We start from the raw sequence: 13,966 nt of genomic DNA on the forward strand, positions 1-13,966 counted from the left end.
AGACGGTAGATACTGATTAGATATAAAAAGAACTTTGTTGTGAGGGTGGTGAGGCACGAGAATAGGCTGCCCAGAGATGTTGTGGATGCCCAGTCCCTGGAAGTATTCAAGGCCAGATTGGATGGGGCTTCAGCAACCTGTTCTGGTGGAAGGTGTCCCTTCCTGTGGTGGGGGGCTGGAACTGGATGGTCTTTAAGGTTCCTTCCAATCCAAACCATTCTATGATTCTGTGAAGATCAGAAATGCATCATCAAGGCAGTACAATATCCTCTCTAAGAGGAAGCTTGTGGACTGGAGAAACCCCCATGTGATACTGTAACAGGGCAAACTAAGGAAATACGGCCTAGATAAAAAAAGCTATTTTAGGATATGTGTAAACTCATTAGGTTAACAGTAGCCAGAGGTTTTTCAGTAGTTCTCTTTAGTAGCAAGGGAAGCATATTGTATGGGATTTTATAATATTATTTCAGCTAACTGTTCTTGTTCATACTGGCTAATTAGCATATGGTTATGAAATCTAAAGATGTGTTTGGGAATAAATGCAGTTACACAAAGGTGGGATGGCAATTCAGAAAAATCTTAAATGTTGGAAAGATGGCCTGGGAGAATAGGATCTGATTTAGAAGAATAAGTTGAATGCTGTATATTTAGGCCAAAATAAAATATGGAGAACATCTGTTAAGTTTCTCCTGCCACTCTGTTCCTCACTATGGATTATAAAATGAGAGCCGACACCGCAGCATGGTTGACAAAGAAGAGGTGTGTGTATGTATTGGCATGACTAATTGGTGGTATAATCTGGAGGATGAGGAGTTGAACCTTTTGCTTTGTTCTGTATTGTGAAATTAAAGTACTGTATCTGTTTTGGCCATTGTACTTCAAGAAAGATGTAGGCACACTTAATTTGCCTCAGGAGTTTAATGACTGATGGTTTAGAAAAGGTGCTGTGTGCAGAAGGAATGATTGAATTGGCATTTTTGTAACCCAAAGAAAAGATCAAGGGAAATAATAAGCTTTTAAGTGTGTGGAAGCTCACTACAAATAAGCGAACATCTGCCCTTGGTAGCTGTGCCTTGCTTACTAATGGCAACATGGGCCATTCCCTGTGTGTCCTTCTCTCACTCTTTGGCTTCTTGTTCTGTGTTTTATAAGGACTACTTCTAGTCAGTGTCTGGACAGCACTGAGCAAAGAATCTTAGGATCCTTTCAAAAAATATATGAATTAGCAAAATCACCAAAGTAAGGACCTTCATCTAACCAGACAGATATAGAGAGAGATACTTCAGTTTAAACTTTAGAGTGGGTAGAAGGAAATTAGCTCCCAGACTTTCCAGCCACTTGACCAGTAACAGACCTGTTTCCCCATTGGTAAAAATGGATCATATTCTTCACCCACCTCTCTAAGGCACCTGTGTTTTAGTGAAGAAAAGTGCTACACAAAAGGCTAATTTAACATAAGCAACACTTGTAATTTTTTTTTGTGTGGGTGTATTGCATGTTACAGTGTAGAGCCTGGTCAGATATATCATGGAAATCTGTTTAACCTCTTGAAGGCAACAGCTGATTGGCTTTGATAAAGGAGGTTGGGTCTCTTCAGAATGATGCCATGATCTCTTATATTAACATGTTCAGAAAAGAAACAAACATTATTTATGTTAGGTTTCCTGCTGGATGTGTCTTGCTTTTATTTTTTTTTGGCCCTTGAAACTTCCCTGTTTTTTTCAGATTTGGTACAAATTGGTATCATTTCAAGGAGCTCTTTAGCCAGTTTCATTAATAATCAGACTTTGAGCCAAGATATTTTCCCCTTCTACTTTGGTATGCAAAAAAAAAAGGGAAACTGCCAAGTATTACACTAATTTTATCTGCTTCAGTATTGGGGTAATAATTAATAGTTAGGTGGTTGACAAACACCTTTTCTGTCACTGCCAATCTTAACCTTCCTTACCATATACTTTCTCCCTACTGTCGTGTTACCTTAGTATCAGCAAGTTTTGGTTTTTTTTCCTCCTTTCTACAAAGTTTTTCACCTGGATAGATACCTAGAGGTAACAGTTTAAACAGGCAGAGGCAGGCAGTCAAGAAACTTGACTAGCTTAGTAGGTTCAGATGTAACATGGCAAGTGCAAGATACAAGCTTGAATAATATATGGCAAATATTACCTAAAATTAAAAATTGAACAAATCTCTCTTCAATGTTAGAACACATTCTTTAGTTTTCAGCTGTTTAGAATTTCCTTCAGACATTGCTGTGTTAACTGGGCAAATGCAGAGATTTGAAGGAATTCATTCAGTCTTGCTACAGTTTTAATGGATACGACTTGGAAAGGCTCAGGCATCATTTTTCAGGTGTCACTTTTTTTTTTTCTAGAAGTGAAAAAACGTTGCTTCTTAAGCGTCAAGTCTGTGTTACTGTAATAACACCTTTTTTTTCCAAAAGCTGTCATTATAAATGCTAATGTTTAACTTGTGGGCGAGAGATGAAAGAATGTAAAAACCCCTACATCTATAAGCTAGAATATGTATAGGAAGATTTAGTCCAAAAGAGTGATCATCTGGGGAGCTGCTCATGTGAATGTGTGCTGTTTTTTGAGGAGGCTGTTTTCTTGCCTTACTGAGAACAATTCATAGTTTGTTGTGCTAAGTATTCATGATTGGATAGAGAACGACATATATAGAACTCAAAAATAGATAACAGCTTATTTGGGAGGACAGGCAGTCCTCCCACTTAAATCATATCATCTGGAAGGCTAAAAAATGTTGATGACTTGTTCCACCTCTCCACTCTTCCCTGCATATGTTGTTTTCCTCACAAGCACAGTTCACTGCCTCTTTTTAGAAACAGTCTTTGACTCCTTCTCCCTTCATGGGATTTTAGATTTTGAAATCTTAAATGGGAAACTTTCCTCCCCTTGCACCTCAAGATCTGCCAGAATTGAGCTAGGAACTTATCTGAATTTCTGTTTTTTCCTCTAGGACAGCCTTAGGACCTTTCTGGTGGAATACCTCTCTTGCTTCTACGTTCATGTTGGAATGGCCTAGGCCAGTCTGTTGCTGTATGGTTCCTGCCACAGGTGCTCTGCAGCAATGTGTCAGGATTTTGCCACCCCTGCTAGTGGACCGTCCAGATGGCTGTAAACCTGCAGAGGAGGTGAGTACAAACGTGTTCCAGGAATTTTTGGTGCTTTGGTCAGGTCTGTCTGCTTTGGGTCATGTTCCAGGAATTCTTGGTGCTTTGGTCAGGTCTGTCTGCTTTGGGTGTGTTTCAGAGCAGAGGGACCACTGAATGCCTGCCCGCGCGCTTTGTGGCTGGATCGCACTGGGCTGGTGTGGCAAGCTTTTGCTAGTGACTTATTTAGAGGCATCTTCTCTGAGAAGCTGCTAGAAACTTCCCCTGTGTCAAATGGAACCAGTGGCAGCCATCTCCCAGAGGGACCTGCCACTGGCTGAGGCTGAGCCCATCGCTGGCAGTGGTGGAGTCTCTGGGGCGCTGTGTAGGAAACCCGTGCTAGAACAATGTTCCTGATGGACTGCACCCTATGGAAAGGAGCCGTGCTGGAGCAGTTCATGAAGAGCTGCAGCACATGGGAAAGACTCAGGTTGGAGGAGTTTGTCAAGGGCTGCTTCCTGTGGGAGCAGGAGAGTAGTGTGAGTAATCCTCCCTCTGTGGAGGAAAGAGAGGCAGAGCCAGGATGTGATGAACTGACTTTAACCCTCATTCCCTGTTCTCCTGTGCTGCTAGGGGGAGGAGAAGGTTAAGAAAACTGGGAGAGAAGTTGAGCCTGGGAAGATGGGAGGGGTGTGAGGAAAGTTTTTTAAAGATTTAGTTTTATTTCTCATTCTGCTCTGATTTGATTGGCAATGAACTGAACTGGTTTCCCCATCTTGAGTCTGTTTTGCCTGTGATAGTGAGAGATTTATCCCTGTCCTTGACTCACAAACCCTTTGTTATATTTTCTTTCCCTAGTCCAGCTGAGGAGGGATGGGACAGTGACTTTGGTGGGCGCCTGGAATCCAGCCAGGGTCAATAGTCTGCATGCATATTCCATATTTTACTGTTCCTTCTGTATCCTGTTGGACCAGTTCAGTTGTCTGCAGCTATTAAACAAGTTTCCGTAAGAATCCCTTCAGATACTAGTGCAGACCTAATTAAACTGTTACTGTGGTTTTCTCTGAGTACTGGGAAGCACAGCATCCAAGTAAATAAAGGACCTCATTATTAGTTTTCCTAAATTCACCTTTACCCTCTCAGAATATCTTGAAAAGAGTTATTTAGTCCAGTGAACTGGAATTCAGATCAACTTTCCATCCAGATGACCTAAGAAAGCCTGAGTTTTATTCTGTGTTTCTACAGCAAACCCAGTTCCCTTAAAGCATCCTTGTCAGACAAAAGATGATTTATTAGACCAGCGCTGTGCAGTCATTGGCTGTGCAGTGAGGTGTTTAACAACCGAGCGCTCCTGAAGCCTCCTCCGTGTGTGCGTCTCCTACGCTTCTTTTAAGCTTGACTGAAGCAAGATGGAGAGCCAAAGTTTAATGGGATGGACAGGCAAGGATGTGGTGTGACAGGTCCGTTTCCTTTGGCAGAGAAGTTTAACCAGTGCAGTTGTATTTGGTGTGTTAAATGGTGTCCTGCACTTGGAGTCATTGGTATTGACATTTTGTGCTAACTTTTTTCCTGATTTTTTTCTTTCCTGAAACCTATAAGCAGTTTTCATAGATTAGTTTTCACAGACTGAGTTCTGAAGGACTCTTTGGGTCCGATTCTGAAGTTCAGGTTCAGCACTGCAAAATGGGAAAAGTGTGTTTCATGTTTGAGTGGGTCCTTTTCCAGTCAACTTCAAAAGATGTAATATGTAGTCTTAATAGTCTTAAATTCAGTCCTTCAGAGGTGTAACTGGAACGAGCATCAGTTTAGAGGAAAGGAAAAAGTATATCCAAAATTACTGCCTAATACTCTTTAGTAGGGGAGGCTGATAAGAAAAAAAAAATCTAGGATAAAAAAAAGTAGAGCAATTTTTTTACTTCTGGGTTTACTTCTTTTGGCCACTCAAGTGATATCTTCACTAATTTTTTTTCAAGGTGTCCCAATCACCTCTTCTGTGGTTGCTGACTGATGTTGAGTTTAGTGAGATGACAGATTTGAGTAGAAATAACTTCTTTTAGAGAGAATACCGATTGGTCTGAGTGTGCACTGAGAGACTAATGTGGGTGAATAAACACAATTGTTCTTGGTTCTTTTTCAGCTGTGTCAGTTCTCTGATTAAGTTTCTTCGTTGCTGTGTAGATTTTTGCTGGCAGAGCAGAAGGCTGGCGTGTTGGAGTAGCAGCTACTTATGCAGTAATGGTGTGCTGATAAATCTTTAACCATGGTCTGGCTTCTAAGGCATGTCTACTATCTCTCCTTGTAAAGATTCTAGAGCTTTCAGAGAAGGTGAAAATCTTTCAGAAAAGGTATTGAAGAGTAATTTTAATTGTCTTGGAGCACAGAATTTTAGAAGATGTTTTAAAAAATATCTGATCTCTGATTTAATTTAAATTTTAATTTTAGCAGTGATTTTATTTCTAAAAATTCTGTGATTTTCAATTAATATGTAGTTAAATTTCCAAAACAGTTCCATCACATTCCTTTCTTTAATATTGTCTGACAGATTGACCTTTTTTATGGTGACCTGTCTCTTGGCTTCTAGTCAGGAATTAATTTTGAATTGTAAAACAGCTCAAGTTGCTACAAGCTTTATACCTTCAAAAATCATTTGATGTCAAATTAAATACCCTAGCTGTTTTTTCATGAAGTGCCCAACAGTTTCTGGGGATAAAAAGCAAAAATAAGCACCAAAGTATTTGAAGAAATTTAAGCACTTCACTGAAGTCTGATGCATACCTGCCTTCCTGAATGTTCTGCTGATTGTTTTCCCTATGCAACTATGCAGAAAATTGTTTTCATCACACTTATAGGTAACAGGGGAAACAAATGAACTCTTCCACAAAATAATCTTTCTGCCTCAAATTGCATATCCCACTCTTCGGATTTCTCTGGACTGCTGTAGTACAGGACAAGAAATAAATTTTTTTTTTTTTCTTTTTTACCTTACTGATGCATTTTCTATATCATGATATGGCTGTTTTATTTAAATTTGGGAGGATGAAAATTTACAAGTTAGGCCAGATGAAAAACATGTTTTGGGATCCACAGCTTTAAGAGTATAGTCTTGAAATTTAATGTCTGAGATAATCTACCAATTATTTTTCTAAGAAATATCTAAGAAACAAAAAGAAATATTCAAGAAATAAAATGCAGCAACATTTGAAAAGCATTTATTACAGAATAATGAAAATTTAGCATTTTATTTTGAAAATGACCTTGTTTAAGTAATTTCTATGGCCGAAGTGAAAACTAATTTTTTTAAGTTTTATTGATTTTTGCTTTTCTAGCATTTTCTCCCGTAAATGAGCTCAAAGCATGATCAGGTTGTTCTTTTTTTTTCTTTTTTTTTTTTAAAGTGCAGATTTGTAAAGCCATTAAGAAAATAGGACTTTTATTTCTGTGGAACTCAATTTATCTTTTCCACAGTTCTGTTTTTGACCAAAAGTGAACTTGAATGTAAACTTTTTATATATTTTTCAATGAAGTTGAAAGCTGGGAAGAAGTATGTGCATGCTCAATTAAAATCTCTGTGATTTGGCTCATATTTATCTACTTTTACAGGTACATATTTATTGGATGGGTGGATAGTGTGTGCCCCAGGCTTTTTGAATAATACAGGCTGCTTTATATTTCTTAGATAGGTGGGTTCTTCTGTCACTTTCTCCTCCTCTTCTTCTACAGTGTTGAGTCCAGCAGTAGAAGATCATTTTCCATCCTGTCTCTACCTGTTACCTGTTAACTTTTGTTGGTATGGTAGCAAACTAGGAGATGCAGGTGTAAGAGCAGTGGGGTAGGAGGGGGTGTCTGCTTGCAGGAACCTGAATTGGTCATAGCTGCTCTCTGCCGGCGTTAAGGATACTTAGCTGCTTGAACAGCAAAGGCAAAAAGGCACTGAAAAGGAAAGGGAGAGTAGAATTCTGTGGTGAAAATGTCTCAGTGTGAATCCAACCTTTGCAATCTTTGCTCAAAATGGGCAGTACTGATACCTCTGGGAATTCTCTTGTGATGTCAGGCATCACAGGTCAGCATATAAACCTCTGTAGCTCACCTGAAGTCTGAATTCTAGAGTCTAGGCTCAGTTCCTGTGCAGAGACCAGTACCAGTGCTTATGATTCCACATGGACAAAGATCCAGGATCCTAGTCCCCAAGAAGAGCCATTGCAGTAAGAGTCTGCTTGAAAACTATTCTAGCAACTTCTCCCTATCACTGTGTTCTTGCCTTGTCCAGTCTTGAAAGTGTTCTCAAGTTCTAAAGGATTTCCAGAACTCTGCATTTATTATTCTGCCTTTTTAGCTTTTTATCTGAGAGTTCTTTCTTCTTGTTCCCCACTTCAGTGTAGAACCCAAAATTTGGATATTGCCTATATTAGAAATAAACTTTACATGGAAAAATTGATGAGTCTCATGGTTGAAGAAAATCTTAGTTGTTCTTTTTATACCGTGTGTACATTTGCATGGATTAACAATTAAAACAAAGGACATAAAAGTGTCATATTTCTCAAATTTTTGTTGTCAGTGATCTCTGAAAAGACAGAATTAAGAAAAACTGCGTCTAAAACAAGTGAGTCTAAGAGGGAAAGGGAACAATGGATGTGAAGACTCTTCTCTTTAGTGCAATACTGTGTGTGTTAATTAAGTACAGAACAGTTGTTAGCAGCAGAAGCTACCTGCTGAGCACACAGCTTTGTGATGTGAGAACAGGCTTATCCGGGATTGTATGCTTAGAAGCTACGTTGCCTTTCTCTAGAAACACTGCCTTTTTGCTCTCTAGGTAGACTTTTTATGGATACAAACCAAAGGAGCACAAGCTTTTGGGAGAAACGCTGCAAAACTTTAGTGTATCGCAAAATTTGACAATGCTAGCTTTTCTTTTTTTTTCTCCATATCTGATCAGTCTTTTCTTTCTAGAGAAAGAGAAACAACACACGGGGGGTTTTTTGTTTGTTTTGTTTGGGTTTTTTATTGCTGTTGTTGTTGTTGCTAGACTTTTGTTGATGGAGATCTGATGTTTTCTCTGGATTTCAAAAAGGGTTTAGCCCTGGAGAAGTGCTGACTTATTTTGGTTAGAATTTGGGTGCTTCCCTAGACATGACGAGGTGTGGTACTTTTAGATTTTTATTTTAAACTATCTGCAGTGGCACTTTTAAAGGAATGGGAGGTAAAACTTGTTAATTTGATTGAATTCTTTGCCATTCTTCATTCTACTTGCAATATCATTCTTCATTTTTCTTGTGATGGTAGAACCCGCCGTGTGTTAAGTGATTGTCAACCAAATGTTTTCAAATTATATATCCTAATTCTTCAAGTCTTCACACGTGTCTTCACACATTAGTCCTTTCAGCAGTTTTTAACTTGATATCTGCATTTGATTTTTCAGCAAGTTCTGCCATTACTCTAGGCAGAATTCAGCCAGCTTCTCTGTGATAAACACCCTATAACCCCAGCATGTATGATGGTTTTTTCTTTACCTGTGCTTATTTCAAAGCTTTTCTTCTAAAACACTATTTTGAATATTTTTCACATACGCTGAAGGCAAAGAAAATGTGTTCTTCAAAGTTATTTGGTATTTTTTCAATTTTCCCTGCTGGATTTTTAATCTACAGTAGAAAGTTCTCAGGATTAGAGGTTTCTGCACTTATTCACAAAAGGATGATTGAATCTATTGACTGCAACTTACCCAATGTTTCCAGAAGTCTCCTGTATATTTTTTTTTTCTCTAATTAGCTTACTCTGCTTTTCTCTAAATCAAATTCTTGCCCATTGGTGATTCATCCTTAATGATGGCTACTTTCCTATGTAATTTTCTGCCATCTTTAAAAATGTTTGAAGAATTAATGAACAATTTCATTCCACTCTAGCTTGTGGCTTTGATACATACCTAAAAAATAATCAGAAGCTTTATGGAGATTTGATATTTTTGAACATTTGAGACTTAGCTTGAAAGATTTAATAATTTCTTACAACATACAAGGAAGGTGTCATAGTTGTCTTGCATAAGATTTATTCATTTGATTTTTTGGAGCCTGCATAAGTTTTTGTCTATGAAAAATATGTAGCTAGTTTTGTGATGGTGAATTCACCTGATCTTCAAGTAGTGAAGGATTTCTCCTTGAAGTTGGTAATTCTTTCATACTGAAACCTGAGTTTTTAGTTTTCTTTTCTTCTAACTTAATAGCAAAATAGAGAGTGAATTTGAGACCCTTTTGTCTGTGCTCATCAGTGTGTTCAAGAGGAATTTGCTTATTTCCTCAAAATACTTCAAAAGCAAATGCTGCCTGACATTTTTGAGTGTTGTGTGCAGACTGAAGAAAGTAAAATCAGCAGAAAATTCCATTATTTGACACATTTGTTTGAAGAGCGACCTCTTGATAAGTATAGCATCCATTTTAGCTCTGTCTCTGCTGGTAAATTCTAAGTTTGTTGGACAACTAAATGTTGAACTTTTAAAACATTTTGGAAGTCAGTTTGATTTTCTGAACTGTGCAGAAACATTGTAAAGGAAGACGGAAAATATGAGCATTAAGAATATGAAACAGCGTACTGTGGTTTTATTTCCACATAGTCTAATCTGCTGCAAAAGAAGCTTGCTCACAACACTAAATTAATTTTTTTTCAGAAAGAAATTTAACTTTAAAAGAAGTCCTATCAGGTAGCCTATTCTACTTACAGCTCAACTGACACTTGCCAAGTTGTTTAAAATAACTTTTGGAAATGTATGAATTTTTGATTATTAGAAGTCCTTGACTGCTTGGATGCTTTGTTTCTTAGGGAACCTATGCCTTGTAAGTCCAGGTGATGCTGCTCTTGGCTAGAAGCCTTCAGTGTTGCATCCTGTCATGAGACTGAGAGCCTAAAACATGTGGAGGTGTTTACAGCTCTTTCTTGGAGACAGCTAATAGTCTACTAATAGCCTAATCTCTGCCACTGTGACACTACTCTGCTGCAATATAAATTTTGGGTAGTTCAGCTTTTAATTTCTTTAAAGACCGTTTAGATCCAACAGGGAGCCTAAAATTACTTTGTTTTAAGCTGTTGCTTCTGAGTAATGGTAAACTTGCACAGTCTGTACCTCACATGACAGATTGTTTTTCTTGAGGAAATGGAGGTCCTCACCTACAACACCTGTGTTGATGTGACCTCAATTTTTCTCTAAAAGTCCTGTGGTGTTGGGGTTGAAAGACCAGCTAACACAGCTCTTCAGGGAGTTATTAAAAACTGGAGTCAGTTTATAGCTCTGGGATGCTGATTGGCAGGAGTGTTGCTGTGCTGGAAAAGCTAAGTGCTGGGTCACCGTCTGTGAGTCTTCCAAAAAACAAAACTATTCCAGCGGTTCTAGTCCACTTCAGCCTTCCAGGCTGCTGGGAAGGGTAGCAGAAGGCTCAAATAGGTCTTACTGATGCATCTTCAGCCATTAATTATTGCATGTCAAGGCTTTATGAGCTTAGTGCTTAAATCATCTCTTGCTGCTGTTAACAACAAAAGCTTTTTTTCACTGATGAATTGCTCATTGTCTTTGTGCTGCCTCTGATACTCAGTGATGAAAATACTGCCTGTATTCTCAAGCTGGCTGTTTCTCTTAGTTAAGCACCCTCAGCAGCCCTCCCAGAGTGTGCATGCATGGTAGCTATGGCTTGGAAGAGTAATGTTTGCTCTCTGTCAGCATCTGAGGTGTCAGTAACCCAATTTAAGGCTGCAATTGTTTCAGGAAAAGAAATAACTGTCTTTTGGCTTATAAATCTGCTTTCCAAAAGGATTGCCTATTCTGCACCTGTCATGAGAGGCAGTTCTGTGGTTCAATCTAAGAGGGAAAAGATTTGAATAGTAGTGATTTAAACTTTACCTGCCAGGACTGTAACAACAGCCAATAACTTAATGCCCATGCAAACACCTACTTCTTTTTGCTTCAGGGTGTTATATATCTGTGTATTCATTTTCTTATGTGTTGCAGTTAACCTGGGCTAATGATGTGCTCCAAATATTTGAAGCAGTTCTCTAAAAAGGTGTATAGTTGTTTTTTTTTTGTTATTGGATTGGCAATATTAAGTAATGTAATTTGATTTTTCACTGGACATAATAGAAGTATATTTTAAATTGTAGAGCAGTTGAGAGAATGGGAATGTTTGAAGAATCCCTGAATGAGATGTCTGGTTTTAGATAATTTTTATGCAACCTGTAGAACAACAGAGGAATGAAGTTGTTGCCTCAAACATTTCATTTGAAATCTACTTCAAAGTCATAGAACAGACATCTAGTGCATCTCAGCTGGTTATATGACAGCAGTAGTCTTTGTACTTTTATTGTGTTCCTAATTTTCAAATTTTAGCTATCCTCTTGAGCTCTTGCAATATTTACAGTGATATTCTGATAGGGAATATTTCATCTCCCTCCTGGATCAATTTATTCCTTTTCTTGCATAGGAAAAATTGCTGTGGAAAAAGAATGTAAATCCAAAATCTGTGCATTGAATTGGTTTGAACTTTTATTATTTGATTAAAATATTGTTCTTCTGGTCCTTTGAAACCTTGCCCACTGCAATTTCTTCCTGCAAGCAAGACAGGGCTTTCATAAAGTCAAGCTAAATAGGTCTGATTATGACTGGGAAAAAGTGTAATTTAAGTGTTTTCAAGGGCTTTCATTTGAGCAGTCGTGTAAATAATCTTTTGTTCCATTCTCAAAAACGCTGTATTGCGGGAATTTGGCATTTTTACAAACTAATTTGAGAAACCATTAAGCACTGATTTGCAAAATTATAAATTGTTTTCAGAAGTTCAGTGACTGTTGTTTCAACAAGTTGTTTCTGAAAACTATAGGTACCAAAATAACATTGCATTTTCAATTAACTTTCTTGCATTAACTATAAGAACTTGTTTTAAAAGCCAAACTTTATAAAAGCCAATTTTTTCAATTCAGAAATGCTATTTCCTTACTATGTAGAAGTATTTAGAGGTAATCTTAAAAGTTTAGAGGTTAAGTAAAGACTACTTGGGTGAGAAGGTCCCTTCCTAGCTGAAGTATTCTGTGATTCTGTGATTCTGAATAGGGAGAATCAGAGGTTCAGGTACACATCATGTACTTCCATACAGTTGTAAGCAGTTTGACAGAGTTGTAGTTGGAGTGCATTACTGTTGTTCCATTTTTGGTATTGCTTTTCTATGTGATGAGAGATTTTAACCTCACAAGAACTTCTGCTTTTGTAAGTATAATGCATTCTGTTAATTTGTAGAAAAGGAGGCATGAACCAATAGCTTCTGCCTTTGTGTATGAAGCTCATCCTTATTTTTCAGCTGTAGTCAGCCGCTTCTGTGTTTGTTACTCTGCCTTTGTTCCAGGGCCCACCATTTTTAGAAACATAATTGATATTTTTTCCAAATGGTCAATTAAAAATTGACTTATGAATTAAAAAATTGCTTCTGATGAATTAAAAGTGTAGTCTTCCTACACAGAGCAAAAAGAATAGAAATTTATTTTACTGACCTACATTTCTCATATTTTTCTGAAGTGCAGGTTTGCTTTTAATGAATTGTTTTCATACGATTCAGACTCGTATGATCTGCTTTCTCTCATCACCTCCTCAGAACTTACTTGCTGAATGGTACTGAACAGATGAATAATAAAACCTTTCAAAATCCATCAAATGAGCATAGCCCCATGAAATATTCTTCTCTTATTTTAACTTCTGAGAAGAAGACTACTGGCATCCTAAAACTCTTTAGTATTATTTTTGCCTGTTGAAATTTACTGGATGCATTTGTGTTACTGTGAAAAAGATAAAGAATAATCTGTTTTCCACAGGTGATGGGCTGACCTAATTTAAATGGTTTTTTATCACTTGCTTTCATAGCATTGAAAGGTAGTGCTTTGTTTATCCTCAAACCAACTTGTCTACTGATGTTCTGATGGTAATGAGCTCTCTGCAAACAAGCACAAGAACCAATTTAGAACATGGGCCAGTAAAAAAGAAAAAAAAATAACAAAACACATCAGCACAGCAGCAAAAATAGTTCTGGAACCTGATCGTAGTGTTGGCATCACTTCTCTTTTCAAATGTGGATGTAACCAATGGGATTGGACTCTCTTATAGTTCAGAGATACAGAGCTGTAGACACTGCTCACAACAATTTGTGTTGGCTCCATTTTTTAAAAATTTGCTCAAAAATCCATACACATGCCTAATATGTTACCTTACATTATGCCAGTTTTTCTCCCTCATTACTAAGTAGACTGAGGAGCTGAAAATTCAGTTTTATGTAGGCCATCAATCTTTTCTTAGATGCTGTTCAGTTAATCATTTTCCATTTGGTATAAATTGATATTAATAGCTTAAACATAGTAAATGTTGTGTCAGAATTTTGATGAGCCCTTATTTTATGCCAGCTTCTGTTTGTTCATATCTGAAATTCTGGAAAACAAACTTTACATCAGCTTTGTCTGATTACATGCTACATCCAGTGTAGAATCCTGATTTAGCTGAATAACAGCAATGAATTCCTTTGTCAAGTCTGCCACAAAGTTGTATTGAAGACTGATCACTAATATAAACAGAGGTAAAGTAGATCCAAAGATAAAAATTACTATTTGTGTGCTATACTGAAAAAGAGTAAGTTTTCTTTCCCATGCCAACTGTGTTTGTAAAAGAGGTGGTTAAGTGAAACAATACTCTTTATATGAGCAGTAATTTTAAAGATGACCTTTTCCTGTAGTGTCAAATGTATCATGGATTTTGTCACAGGGAAGAAAAATTCACTTGACCTTCAGAAATAACAAGACATGAATGCACCCATTTTTCCTCTTTTCACTTTATTCTTGATAAAGTACAAC

The 13,966-nt window shown here is 37.5% G+C and overlaps 1 protein-coding gene across 2 annotated transcripts in view; it reads left to right on the forward strand.

Moving 5' to 3' along the window:
• Positions 1-13,966, forward strand: part of GALNT1 (polypeptide N-acetylgalactosaminyltransferase 1) — an 87,018-nt gene that overhangs the window by 22,334 nt on the left and 50,718 nt on the right. The window contains exon 2 of one of the 2 annotated variants that reach the window (XM_084207714.1): positions 2,977-3,151. The gene's annotated coding sequence lies outside the window, so the exon portion shown is untranslated. The remainder of the gene's footprint in view (positions 1-2,976; positions 3,152-13,966) is intronic. The other variant, XM_084207715.1, reaches the window with a different exon arrangement.

This window comes from Fringilla coelebs, assembly GCF_963513975.1.
Source record: "Fringilla coelebs genome assembly, chromosome: 1".
Taxonomy (NCBI): domain Eukaryota; kingdom Metazoa; phylum Chordata; class Aves; order Passeriformes; family Fringillidae; genus Fringilla; species Fringilla coelebs.